Genomic DNA, 14,065 nt, shown 5'->3' with positions numbered 1-14,065 from the left:
AAGAAGGAAAATTAAAGACCTTTAAAGCAGGCACAGAAAAAATGGTTGGGCCTTCCCTGCCCCACCTCAGTAACCCACAGGTGTCATGTAGCCCTTTTCTAGAAGCCTGATGCTTGTAAGGGCATCAACAAAACTATTCACCACGGTCTCAGAGGTTGTCGGCAACAACCAGCTCTGCACCAGCTGCACTCGTTGAGTGCCGTCCACTCACTCTGTAATTTTGTCCGTGACGGTTTTTGAGCTGTGACACTTCTTCACCTTGCGTCATGCCCATTTCACTCCTCTAGTATTCTCTTTAGGAAGGCCCGTGGAAGGGTTTTGGGAAGTCTAGATCAGACCTCTACTTTCCTGACGCATCCCAAACGCTTCTGCACTTTCCTCTGCAGAAACAGCACTGGCGAGACGCCACCACATTGCTATACTCCGAGCACACTTTCAAGATCATATCAATTGATATGCTTGGTGTGGACATGAGGCTTACTGCTTTAATATTTCCAGATTTAAATGTTTCTGGCCCCCAGTCCTCTGCATAGTGCCTATTTTTTATAAGGGCTTTTTTTTCATTTAAACCAACAGCCTTCAATTTGGGAGGCTGTTATTTTTTTCTCCATTATTCATTCCAGATCAGGAGGCTTAGCCAGCAGCACCTCCCCACTGCTCAGAAAAAGATTCAGTCTCCAAAAGCACATAAGATTCTTTTTAAGTTCTCATTAATCATGGCCTGTAATCCCTGGGATCCTGCCAGGCACTGCGGTTTTCCTGGTGGTCTCCTTCTTCAACTCCGTCTCACAGATAGCTAATGCCCTAAACCAGTTCGGTCTGTAGGGCCAACAAGAAATCCCAATTTCCTTCTTGCTCTCCACTTCTTCCAGCTTCACCTCCCTCCAACTTAATCTGCAGTGAACATCTAGATCAATTCCAGAAGCCTGACAGCCTTCAAAGAGTTGAGACTCATGTTTTAAGCTTCCCTTTCTAGCACCGGTCTAACACTGGTTTTCTAGCACAGACTCCCTGCTTGTCACAGAGAACAAGCAACGCCCATAGACACACCACCAGCACCTTTTCGGAAGCTTTCACCACATGGAGGATTGCCAAGTGCGCTATCAGGCATCTGATGTTGCCTGGATTGAAGCTGCTGCCACACATGTCAACAATCAAGGCAGATACGCACAGCTGGATCTGGCTTCAGTATCAAACTCTGAAAAACAAACACTATTTGGAAGATGGGGAGGGACACGTGCCTAAGTACTTCGTGATCAACAAATCTGGTAGGAATCAAACAGGACTAGAGCAACAAACTGAGAAAAAAAAAAAAGATAGAAAAGTGTTCTCCTAATGCTATTAGCCTCTCGGTAAAGGACTGACTCCTAGTTTGCTGCTTCCTCATACCCAGAAAAACGTTTTGTTTGGCTGCTTCTAAAGATTCAGACTTACAGCTCAGTCAGAAAGAAGTAACAAAATCAGGGCTGGACTCTGAAGTGCTGCAAACATCGCTGATGGTAACTTCTTGTTTCACCAAGCACGTGAGACAGAGACAGTATGAAGAAAACCCAAGGTAAGTGAGAAAGGAACATCACATTCTGGGAAGAGAAGAACCAGCTAAGGCCAAGACAAGCACATTCAACAAGTCACTCAACATAGTGCTTCCTTCCATGAGAGATGTTTTGAGCCACCCTTGGCTGAGACCATCAGCCAGCAAGGCATGTAAGAACATCATAAAGGAGAATGAGCTTTCCCCACCAATGCCACAGGAAGAAAACTACAAGAACACGTCCCCTTGGCCAAGAGCTGACGGGAAGACCTTCTTGGGTCTTCACCTGGCAGCTCTGATTGCTGAATCACCAAATCCCACCAGCAGTATGCACAGACGCTCATTCAAGAAAACCAGTCTGAGGTTTCAGTGATCCGATGATGCTCTGTTTCCTGCAGAGTCCCCGCTGCACCGTGGGACCGAGGCAACAATTTGTCCTGAGAAGAGGGGAAAAAAAAAAGAGGATTTTAAAGCCAGTAAAAAGTCTGAAAGGAGAAAATGCAGTGGCAGCCGTGAAGTGTCAGACAGCAGCAAATTTCTTCCTGGTTCTGCAAGCATTATTTAGTGCAACTAATCTTCAGAGCCATTATGATGTCCTTGCTAATGTTAATCAGCTGCAGTGAATGAGCTGAGCTCTTGAATGAGAGGAGAGCTAGGAGCAGGGCTGAGGGGGACAGGCAGCAAACAGGGATACTCAGAAGGAGAGGATACGTGAGCAGCTCTGAGGTATTGCAGCAGGAGTACAAAGAGCTCAAGGTTAGTAGCGATAAGGGGTCTGTAGATGCCTCTACAGACTGCAGAAACCTCCACCAACCCGTACGAGAAAATCTCCAAGTCCTACGGCTCTATATTAAACTCACTGCACTAGTAACTACAACAATAAAGTTAAATCCTCTCCACAACCAGCATTTCTCTAGCTTTCCTCTTACCAAAGGTACCTTACAGCCGGTAGTCCAAGGCAAGGGATGGCTGGGAAATTTGATTAAAAGCCATTTTATCAAAAAAGATAAATTTGTCATGCAGGAGGGAGAAAATTCTACTGTCCCTACGAGTAAAAAGCAAAATCATCCTTGTGCCTGAATTTAAGCTCTAGGCTCCCACGTGTAAAACAAGCACTCTAACCTGGCCAGGACTTTTTTCTCTCTGTTATTTCTCCTCCTTGTCCCCTGTTCCCCTAACCATTTAAACAAACAGATCCTCCTTCCCCAAAAGTCATTTTATTGCAAGCAGACCAGAAAAAAAAAAGCAGAGTAATTTGAAAACTGGGATCCTGTCTCCCCTGTGCCAGCATTTGCATTTATTCAATTCTGACACCTAGTGGGCATCGCCACCAGTGGGAAGCAGGAGCAGAAGTGGCCAGCCACGCTCACAAACAGCCCTAGCAGTAATGCTGATGCTCAGCGTTAGCTACTGGCTAATTTGGCCACGAAGGATGTTCTCCACCCTTAGCACAGCAGGATGTCTCCTTAAAACACTCCCAAGCCTCCATGCTGAACTTGCACTTGCAGACATACCAACAACTGCACGTTCTACGGTAGAGTCAAGACTGGGAAACGCTCAGGTCCTGATCCCAACACCTCACTACTCTGAATCAGGACACGGGTTTGGCAATTAAGGCCTATCCTTCATTGCGGAGAGATCATCCAGGGGTCAGTCCAGTTTGTCACCCACCTGAGATTAGGTTGCTGACAGGAGGGTGTATGCCAGGAAATCTCCACATTCCTTCAGGATGAGCAATAACCTTCTTTCTAACATGGGCTAGGCTCCATCCAGCTTTCACTCGAGATGATCTCTGCCCTTTGAGAAAATTTTTAGACTAGTTTCACATAGCACTGTACCCCTCTTAGTCGCTGGTAGCTCTACCCATTGGTTGGGGCTACCAAAGCACCAGCACGCTTCCCATGGTAGCACAAACCATACCAGCGTCAAGCACTATATGCACCAGTTACCACTGAGCACCCGTGGCGCGATGGCAAAGAGAGGGTCTGGGGACCGAAACGCTGTGGCACCCTGGAGCCCAAATACTGCCGTGTTTCCCCAAGCATTGACAGAAGGGCAAGAAGGGAACTGGGCCCAGTTTTTCTGCAACACCACTGTACGGTGGTGTCCTTCATCCATACCACACCATGGGAATTCCCGCTTAGGCATTGCAAGCTTAAAAAGTGTCGGGATGCAAACAAAAAAAGAGAAAATGCATATAAAATGACTGATTCTGCCATGAATGCAGGTTTTACTACCTTTTCATAGAGAGTAAGAAGTCAGCAGTTTCCCTCCTGCCATAGGGACAAACTGAGGTGCTGAAGGTCTGCGTAGGACACGCTCTCCGTGTGCGGGGACGGATCTCCCGACGCCGCCCCAGCCGCAGCGGGCAGCTGCAGTTACTCCTACTTGTTCCCAAATTATTGTACGAGTCCAAATCAATATAAGTCCTCGCTTCTTTCCTCATCCTACAACTACTGCAGATGCTCTGCACTGAAAGGGTGACTACATTTCTACCTTCTAGTGAGGCAAGGCTCAAACAAACTGCCATGAATCCCTGTATGGAGCAAGCCCCAGTCTAATACCTCATGGTTTCGCTGTCTCCCTTCAGACATAGCTCCCTTTTTTTCTGTCTCAGGGATTCTGAACAACCTCAAAGTCTACAAGAGGAGAACTTCTATGCTGCACGTTCCTCCCACTGCAAGTAGTGTCTCTAAGCGGTGCGGGCAAAGCTCCCTCCCTGTCCCTGCTGCTGCATAGATCTTCACTCTCCAAGCAAAATCCAACAACAAAACCAGTGGCCCGCTTAACAGAGCCTGCCTCCTCCTGGGTGTAGTGCTCTGCATCTTGCTCTTCGCAGCATTCCTCCTTTCCGCGCTGAACGCAGGATGCCGATGTCCCTCGTCCAACACAGAAGGAAGGCGGTATCTCACCTAACGAAGCCCTGGTTCTCGCTTAGCAAAGCTACTGTAACTCACAGCTCCAGGAGAGTGGCCATGGAGAACACAGCACGCAAATGGATAACGAATCAAAGTATTTCTCAGCGCAGGAGTGCAAAAAGGGTTTGATGACAAGTCTCCATTTGAGCTTGCTCCCTCCAAGAAAGGCAGTTTTGGAGCCTGGCAGTGTGCTTGGAGGCTGGGAGTCCGTAAGTGTGAGGACGTGGCTGAATACGAACAGAACCAGGATTTCAGGCTTCAGTCACAGTGAGGAGAGATTTGCTCTTGGATGCGGTAGTGCTATTTCAGTCCAAACTCCCAAACATGGGAGTTGGAAGGGAACATCCGTAGCAACTATCATCGGTATGTTGGAGCAACAAGTGCTCGAGTCAGCGATTTGAGACCGCAAAAGACTTGAGTAATGCGGACAAAGAAAATACTGCTCCCCAGCGCCAGATAAACATCTGTACAGCAGATGCCACATCAGCTTCTAGGTGTGAAGGTACTTGCACACATGCAGCAAGGAGCTTAAAGTACTTGTAATCCATTTTACTGGTGGGGAAAAAAAAAAAAAAGAGTTTTCTTTGCCTTTTTTTTTTAAGAGAAGTGCAGGTGTGATTAGCATAGAGGTGTCCCAGGCATACTGGAGAGGCCTGGCCTTTCACTGCATTCACTGTGTCTATCAAAAGGAGATGGTACAGCCCACGTATGCGCTACAATGGTGCTTGCCTGCAGACACGCTCCTGTCCTCATTCCCAAGTGACATGACTGCAAAGTCCTGCCTTCTGAGAAGTTTTTGCTTGTGGGACAACTGTGTTAGCAATGCTAGGAGATCAGAAGATCTTTTCTATACAAGGGTCACAGCTGGGGGTCAGAGGCAACCCCAGTTTTCACTCTTTAACAGTAGTAAGATTTTTTTAGCTCAGACAATAACTATGTATGTATAATAATCTAAACGTCCAGGCATTGCTAGTGACAATGTACTGGCCGCGTATCCCGTGAGCGATGGAAATCGCTGCAGGGACAGATCCCCGCCACTGAACTTCTGTCTGCAGAGGGCAGATAAGGTAAACTAATGATGATGAAAGTAGCCTCCTGAAGGAAAGCGGTGCTCCCCTCTTGCTTGCTTCACAGATGGTTGTTTCCCCAAGCACACTGCACCCGAAAGAGCAACGGACAGGCTCTGTTCGTCATTCCAGCATCACTAGCCCGCCCTTAGCTCAAAGACAAGTTTTCTTATTCAGGTCTTGAAAGACCCACTATCAAACTCAGTGGTCTCTTCTCTCCCAGACATACAGAGCCTCGATATAAGGATTTTGTAGTGAACATGCTCCCCTCCTCTTCAGCTGATGCAGAGGCCTGCCACTACTCTCAGCCAGCAAAACAAGACTGCTTTTAGGCCAACAGCACTGTCTGTTGGGAACTGGGAAAAGCAAGAGTGAAATAGGAAGAGTATAAGCACAATTGAAGCTGTATCAACCCACCTCATCCCTTCCAGGAGAAAAAGTCAGGTCTTAGAGGAACAGTCCAAGAAGTTCTTCTGCTCACCCATGCCCTTGTCTAGGACAGGAAGACATACATATCTACATGAGAAGACAAAGGCCACCGTTGGTTTTGCTCAGGAGTTTCAGAAAGCAGCTACGCTTTCTTTCCACCAGCTTTTGAATGAAGAGTCGTGGTTCTACCTAAAATCAGCACAAAGGTGTGAAGTCACGCCTATTAGGAAGAAGATGCTCAGCAAAAATTAATTGACTGCAGCAGAGAAACAGATTATGCAAGTGTGCTGGGTCCCAAGAGCTGTGGAAACAAAGGAAGGAACAAAAGAAGAGGTGATTTTCCCAGTCCTGTTGACACAGGCAAAGCAAACGCACCATGAGAAAGGAAAACAGCCCTTCTTCTGCTGGACCTCTACACCTAATCAGCACCTTCCACTCCCTTCTGCTCTCCACTCCTGCTATGGGTAATCGTCAAGGGCTCCTCTGACTACATGCTGTCACACTTACAAGAGAGAAATCCCTACAAATCAGGTTACCTTGCTGCAGTCAGTAGGGAAAATGAACTGAGAGTCAAACTGGGTGGGAGAGTTGTTTTAGAGAGAAAAATCAGTTTAGTTTGAAAGGACAGACAGTTGCATAACTGACGAAAAGCCAACGATCAATTCTCCAGCTCCCATGAGTACAGCAGCTGAGTACTAGGGAGTGCAGCAGCAAAACTGCAAACCAAGCCAGTGGGCTCTGTGGTGGGAATGAAGGGATGGAAATAGATTTTAAAACCCAGCTGATGCTTTTAGCTAAAGACGACAGCTCTATGATGTCCATGTGTCTTAAGGATTTCTTTGGCACTAAATGGCACTGTTGTATTCCACCAGATAGCCAACTAATTTGACTTGTTCTGTCTCAGAAAACACATCTGTTGCTTTGATCCAGCTTGGCACAAATTCATCATGAGCATGCAGAAAACACCTATCTGGATCTCCAGTGCTCAGGCAACAGGCACCTCTTCCCCAGAGGCCTCTTCGCCCTTGTACCAGAAAAACGGAGCTGTAAACAGGGAAGGAAAGGCATAGAGGAACACAAGGAGAAAAGCACATTTGGTCCCAAAACTGCAAAGTCCTCACCTCGTTTTTTTCCATGGCAACCAGAAGCAGTGCCATGCTTCATCAAGTGCTTGGTAAGAGAAAAACTATTTCACTGGGATCTTGGATCAGGTAACATGCAGAGAACCAAGTAATCCAAAGAAATCAGCTGCAACAAGAGTCTCCAGTGCACAGTTTGAAGCAGGGTCTGCAGCTCAGTTGGGAGCGACGACCCGCACCGCAGCGGAGCTCAGTCCTTATAACCCTGCTGATCCTGGCACCAGCATGACCAACCCAGCGCAGGGATGAACCTTCACTCTTACCCCACCTATACAGAATCATAGAACAGTTTGGGCTGGAAGGGACCTTTCAAGGCCATCTAGTCCAACCCCCTGCCATGAGCAGGGACATCTTCAACTCGAGCAGGTTGCTCAGAGCCCCGTCCAGCCTGACCTGGGGTGTTTCCAGGGATGGGGCATCAACCACCTCTCTGGGCAACCTGGGCCAGGGTTTCACCATCCTCATAGTGGAAAATGTCTTCCATGTATCTAGTCTAAATCTCCCCTCTTTTAGCTTAAAATCATTTCCCCTTGTCCTATCGCTACAGGCCTTGCTAACAAGTCTGTCCCCATCTTTCTCACAGGCCCCCGTTAAGCCCTGGCAGTGGCACTAAGGTCTCCCTGGAGCCTTCTCTGCTCCAGGCTGAGCCCCCCCAGCTCTCCCAGCCTGTCCTCCCAGCAGAGCTGTTCCAGCCCTCAGAGCATTGCTGGGGCCTCCTCTGGCCCTGCTCCAGCAGGTCCGTGTCTCTCCTGTGCCGAGGGCTCCAGAGCTGGACGCAGCCCTGCAGGGGGGTCTCCCCAGAGCGGGGCAGAGGGGAAGAATGCCCACCTGCTGGCCACGTGGTTTTGGGTGCAGCCCAGGACACGGTTGGCTTCTGGGCTATGAGTGCGCATTGCCGGCTCATGGCCAGCTTTTCATCCACCAGGACCCCCAAGTCCTTCTCCATGGGGCTGCTCTCCATCCCTTCATCCCCCAGCCTGTACTGATACTGGGGGTTGCCCCAACCCAAGACCCTGCACTTGGTCTTGTTCGACCTCATGAGGTTCACATGGGCCCATTCCTTGAGCCTGTCCAGGTCCCTCTGGATGGCAGCCCCTCCCTCAGGCGTGTCACCTGCACCACTCAGCTTAGTGTCATCTGCAAACTTGCTGAGGGTGCCCTCGATCCCACTGTCTGTGCCATTGATGCAGATATTAAAGAGTACTTGTTCCAGTACGGACCCCTGAGGGACACCACTCGTCACAGACCTCCATCTGGACATTGAGCCATTGACAACCACCCTCTGGGTGTGACCATCCAACTAATTCCTCATCCACGCAACAGTCCACCCATCAAATCCATATCTCTCCAGTTTAGAGATAAGGATATTGTGGGGGACCGTGTCAAAGGCCTTACAGAAGTCCAGATGGATGACATTGGTAGCTCTTCCCTTGTACACTGATGTGGTCACTCCATCGTAGAAGGCCCCCAGGTTGGTCAGGCAGGACTTGCCCTTGGTGAAGCCATGCTGGGTGTCTCGAATCACCTCCCCATCCTCCACGTGCATCAGCATAGCTTCTAGGAGGATCTGTTCCATGATCTTGCCAGGCACAGAGGGGAGGCTGACGGGTCGGTAGTTCCCTGCATCTTCCTTGCTACCTTTTTTAAAAATGGGTGCAATGTTTCCCTTTTTCCAGTCTCCAGGGACTTCACCTGACTGCCAGGACTTTTCCAGTATCTTGGAGGGTGGCCTGGCAACTACACCAGCCAGTTCCCTCAGGACTCTGGGATGCATCTCATCCAGTCCCATAGACTGGTGCATGTTCAGAAACAAATGGAACACCTCTTCACTCTGTACAAAAGACAGTCCTACATGACTGCTTCTGTAGAAAGAGCTTCCGTTGCCTATTTACAGATGACCTGCATATGTCCCGTGTGGTCACAACTGCAGTTAGGTGAACAACGTGTGCATAGAAGCACAGCCCTAATACCAGCCTACACCGTAACCAAAGAGCAAACTTGGTGGTAAAGCCTTAAAAAGGACAAACAAAATCCACCTCAAAACTGCACAGTAACCTTCCCCTTCCTCCAAAGAGCAGGGGGAGCTCTGGAGAGGGGAGAAAGGGACAGGACTGAAAAGATCTGTTTCCCAGGAGAGGAACACATCAAAGGTCTGCTCTAACCTGGCCTTGCTCCAAAAGCTATTAGTATCTGACAATCACTGTCATTAGCTTCCCTCAGCCCTCCACATCAGTGGTCAAGTACCCATTAAAGCTAGATTGCTGGTGGGCTAAAACTCACACCTTTGGATTTGTAGCAAGACACCTTGCCCGCCCCAGAGAGAAAGGAATTAAGTGCCTTTATTACTTTGAGTGAATCAATAGTTAGCTACGAGCATTACAGAAAATTACAAGCAACCAGAGAGCAACTGCAGAACAAACAGATGGAATAATGTTCCTTTAATAGCATCATTATGAGACGGTACAACCCATACCGGACACAGTTACACCGGGTTGTCTGAGAGTCCTCGCAGCGAGCTCTAACACATCAGAAGGCAGCTGTCGAGGGACAAGTGCACACAGTTAGCACCTCATGAGCTCATCCAACGGCCATTTGACATTACAGCGGAAAGTAAATTTAGGGAAAGACTGTCACTTCATCACAGAATAGTCTTCCATGAAAAAGAAAATGGCATCGGGTTCTTTCTTGCTAGATTCTTGATTCTTCTCATTCTCCAATCTACTTTAAAAAAAGGGAGGGGGGAGAAATGTCATAGCTCAAAATTTGTCTCATACTTCACAGAACTAACCAAACGTCCGCGGCCTCAGAAAAAAATGCATTCAGCTTCACTGAGTCGCTTATTAATTTGTTTAGCGTCAGAATCGCACCGCGAGGAATCCGTAAAAAGAAACCTGTATATGCAAAGCACTTCACATGTGCAAAAATGTCACGTCAATCAATAGTTAGTGTAAACAAGACAAAAAAGAACCAGATTGCTAGAAAAATTAACAACAGTGAAATACGTAACACGGGGGACAAGTCAACACATATTGGCAGGGACAGTTGAGGTTGTAAGCTGGTGGATGGTCTTCTGAGAAACGTATCTGAATTAAGAGCTACAATATGCACAAGGAATTTGAGGTATGTTTTTCTAAGAGAACATGTGGCTGCTTCTACAGCGGTCTGTAGCCTACACTGTTTCTTCAGCAAGTTTGTCACCATGGCAACCTGAAATTTTTCTGTATGACAATTTTGTTAGTAGAATTTTAGGCATAGATTTGTGCCAGAAAGGAGTGTCCACACATGTGGTAGTGACAGATATAGCAACCCTCTGAGAGCCCCTTGTCCAGGAGCACCTGGGTCCTGCCCAGCCCTGGAGGTAAGGGATGTAGGCCAAGGGAAGCAACAGGAGCAAGTGGGAACATGGGAAATTCCAGCTCAGTTTAAGGGAAAAATCTTCCCCCCAAGAGTGCTCCAACGCTGAACCTGGAGTCCTGAAAGGATGAGGGATCTATATCATGGGATATTCAAATCTCAGCTACGTAGCCTCATGAACCTGGCCCTGCTTTGAGCAGGGGTTGGGCTTCGGAGGTCCCTCCCAACCTGCATGATTCTTTGACAAGCTCATTTCTAGTGCTTGCAAAATGCAACGTGGAGCCGTAGGCTGGAAGGCAGCTGAGTGACCCTTTTGTTCCTCCAGTGAAGTCCTGTTACTTTTCTCCACCAATTAGATTAAGGGTCTTGCAATCAGGCCTTAAAGACATAGTGAAGTCTAAGGAATCATCCAAGCTTTGCATCTTCCAGAAGCATGAACAATTTCCTCAGCGCAGCGGTGGGTGTAATCCTTCAAAACAGATCTAGAAGAGGTGGACAAAGGGCAAGGCAAAAATCACTGCTGTTCAGAATAGCAAGAAGAGACTGTCACAGCGGTTCTCCTCTTTGCTCTAACACCTTGGCTTCATCCCCGCACCACGATCAGACCTGAGCAGCAGGGAAGGTCCTGCCTGGGTCTGTTTCAGTTTCGGTTCTTCACCTCTGAACAGATGAAATCATGCTGTCTTCTCTGCCACAGCGTATCACAGATGCCAGTTGATGCCACGGACTCAGCTATCACAGACAGATTCCAAGGCAGGAGGAATATAATGGCAGCCTGTCATTTCCTCCACATTGCCTAAGCAATAAATTCCTCTAGCTCTCACTCTCAAAGCTATGCACTATGCAACAGATCCCATTCTGCAGGGGTTTTCTTCCCCTCTGATGCTTCACTTTTTTCCCCAGAAAGCAATAAAGCTGCTTTCTGAGAACTCCAAAGGTGGGGTGGGTGAACAGAGAGGAAAACACAAGGACAGAATTATAGGAAGCCATGAGAATACAAAATTGAAACCAAAACCAAGCAGCTTCTTAATGAGGACACCGGGGATAAAAGCTCTTCTTCCCATGTACTCTACTCCATTATTATTTTTAGAGAAGACAGACGAACAAGCATCCATTTCACTCTGAAGGTTGGATGCTAGATTTCCTGGGCATAAGCAGAAGAGGCCCTATGTTGCCAGTTGTTATTCCATCGAAAAAAACCCCGACCCTCATATTCAAGGATGCCAGTCTATTCACTCCTGCTTCTGCAAGGCTGCAAATCAGCTTGTAACAACTGCCACCACCATGCTCCTGCCAGCAGTGAGCCATGCCAGGTGAGAACTCGGCCAGGGAGTCATTTTAAGAAAATGTAGAAAACTCAAGGAGGAAATCACAGCCCCTTGGCTTGATGCAGAAGGAATCTGATTGTTAAAAAACACTTCCCTTGTGTGATTAATGACAGGAAGAGAAAAATCAGTATTCACAAGCTACATATATATATTGCAAGCAAAGGCAGGACCTTTCTTCTTAATTTTCCTGTTCAAGGAAATGAAGCACTGCTGGTGAGACTCCAGACATAAGTCATAGGTCGGACTCCACCCTGCACAAAAGGCAACTGCCTTAAGCAGTTGATTTTGGAAGAGGAGAGCACCAGAGCCCTTTTCTTTTGCTTTCTGGGGTTCAAGGTGTTAGGTGAGTTTGAGCCATTTTTAAGGCTCCGCTTTGCAATTCAGAGCCACAAACCCCGTAAAGCAGATTCCAGCTTCATGGAACCCATAATTCTACATACCTGTGCACACTCAAAAAGCCTTTCATACTGTGTGTGTGCTGACAGCATCCTTTCAGAGCAGGAGTCCCTCCTCCCCAAGAGTTTCAACCAGGGATTGACTGCAGGGCTTGACGTGCCCTTTGCTGATACTGCAGCAACCCACACAGCTCCAACAAGCTCTGCGCATACCTGGCAGGCCAAGCTAAGTAATGACCTTGACACTTGTTGCAGGCTCAGGTTGTTACCCCGCTGTTGTACAGCTGCTGGCTCTTCTGCTGTCGCTCGCTCATGTGCCTGAGCTATTTGTTGGAAAGACTAGTCCACAGCATGACACGTGAATTTTACAATCTCCCCAGATCTGGAGATGCATTAGGAAATAAATCCAGAAAATCTGATTAAGACTTGTCACTGCAGTAAGCTCATTAATCATTGATGTGGTTCTTTCATAAGCAATTTGCTAACTCCTGCAGGCACCAGCAGACCGGTGGGTCTGATGACTGCAGACTTGAAAAAGTTCTTCTTTATATAATAATTGCATTGATTTTTTTTCCTCTTGAATATTTAGCACATTCTGATAAATAAAGAGAGCCACAAAGCACCAGTGAGATCATTTAGCCTAGCGTCTTGCATAGAGTCAGGCACAGGACTCCCCTGAAATAATTCCTGTAGCCAAAAAGATAAGAAGATCTAGTTCAGAAAAATATAAAATCCAGCATGAAAAATTCTGTCAGCCACTTGCCTTAGTAATTTTTGCAGCAGTCAGTTACCCATACGGTTGTGTAAAAAAAAAGAATCACATTTCATTTCTTACCTGAACTTGTCTAGCTTTGCCTGTCAACAAGTTCTTTGAGGAAGAGATGAAAGTCTTCTATTATTAAATTGCTGTTTCCCCAGCCTCCCCCAAAATATTCTCAGCTAAGCTAAGCCAGCTGAGCTACTGCCATCTCAAAACACAGCACATATTTCCCATGCCCCGCCAAATGCTGCCATCACAGTACGGCTTGAAATAATGCCAGCCATGATCACACAAGTGCCAAAACGCAGGGAAAAAAAGCCGTGAATAACTTTCCCTGGCCTCAGACACATGAAATGATTTGGATACGTGTGGCTCCAAATTAAACCTGTGGATGAACCCCTCTAATTCTGGATACAGGTGAAATTGAGAAGTAAGACTTCTCTCCAGACTTTACAGCTAATAAGAAGTCAAATTGATAAAAATAAGAAAATCAAGTAGTTTTGAGGGGCTTTGAAATTATCCCTTAATGTCCTGATGTATCTGCCTCTGAGATGTCCAAAACCTAGGACACCGGTATGAAACACAGCTCCATAAACGACTTTTGCAACCCATCTCCAAGAGCAAGCAGAAAGCATTAAAACACAAACAGCGCAGGATTTCAAGAACCATAAATTTCTTCCCATTTGTTTCATGTTCTCTTTCAAGAAGAAAGCTTGCTTCTGGTTTAGAGATTTGTTAGACATTAGATACAGGAACACAAAACATTTGCGATTACTGCTTAATGGGGATAGCTCCTCCCGAGAGCCAAAGAATTAATTTCAGATACCTGGCATTTTCCAAAAGCAAAGCAAAGGATGTCTCCCCATTTCAAGCACAGAGATCTCCTTCCCCACAACTTTTCTGGAAGATTGGTTGAAGAAGGCTCAACCCAAAGTCATCCAGCCAGACTGAGACAGTTTGGTTCTCGGAAGCCAACGACGGTCAGGCATTTACAAAATTTGTCCCTCTCTTCTCTGGAACAGAAAGTCAACCTTACACTCAGTAAGCCTCGGTCTTTCCACACTACCTCCCCGGATTAAAGGTACCCAGAAGGACGCAGAGTGTGCACCACAATGCCACTGCAATACGCTTAAGAGGTTCAAAG

Source organism: Phaethon aethereus (genome assembly GCF_964289735.1).
Source record: "Phaethon aethereus genome assembly, chromosome: 6".
Taxonomy (NCBI): Eukaryota; Metazoa; Chordata; class Aves; order Phaethontiformes; family Phaethontidae; genus Phaethon; species Phaethon aethereus.
Note: the sequence above shows the minus strand (reverse complement) of the source record.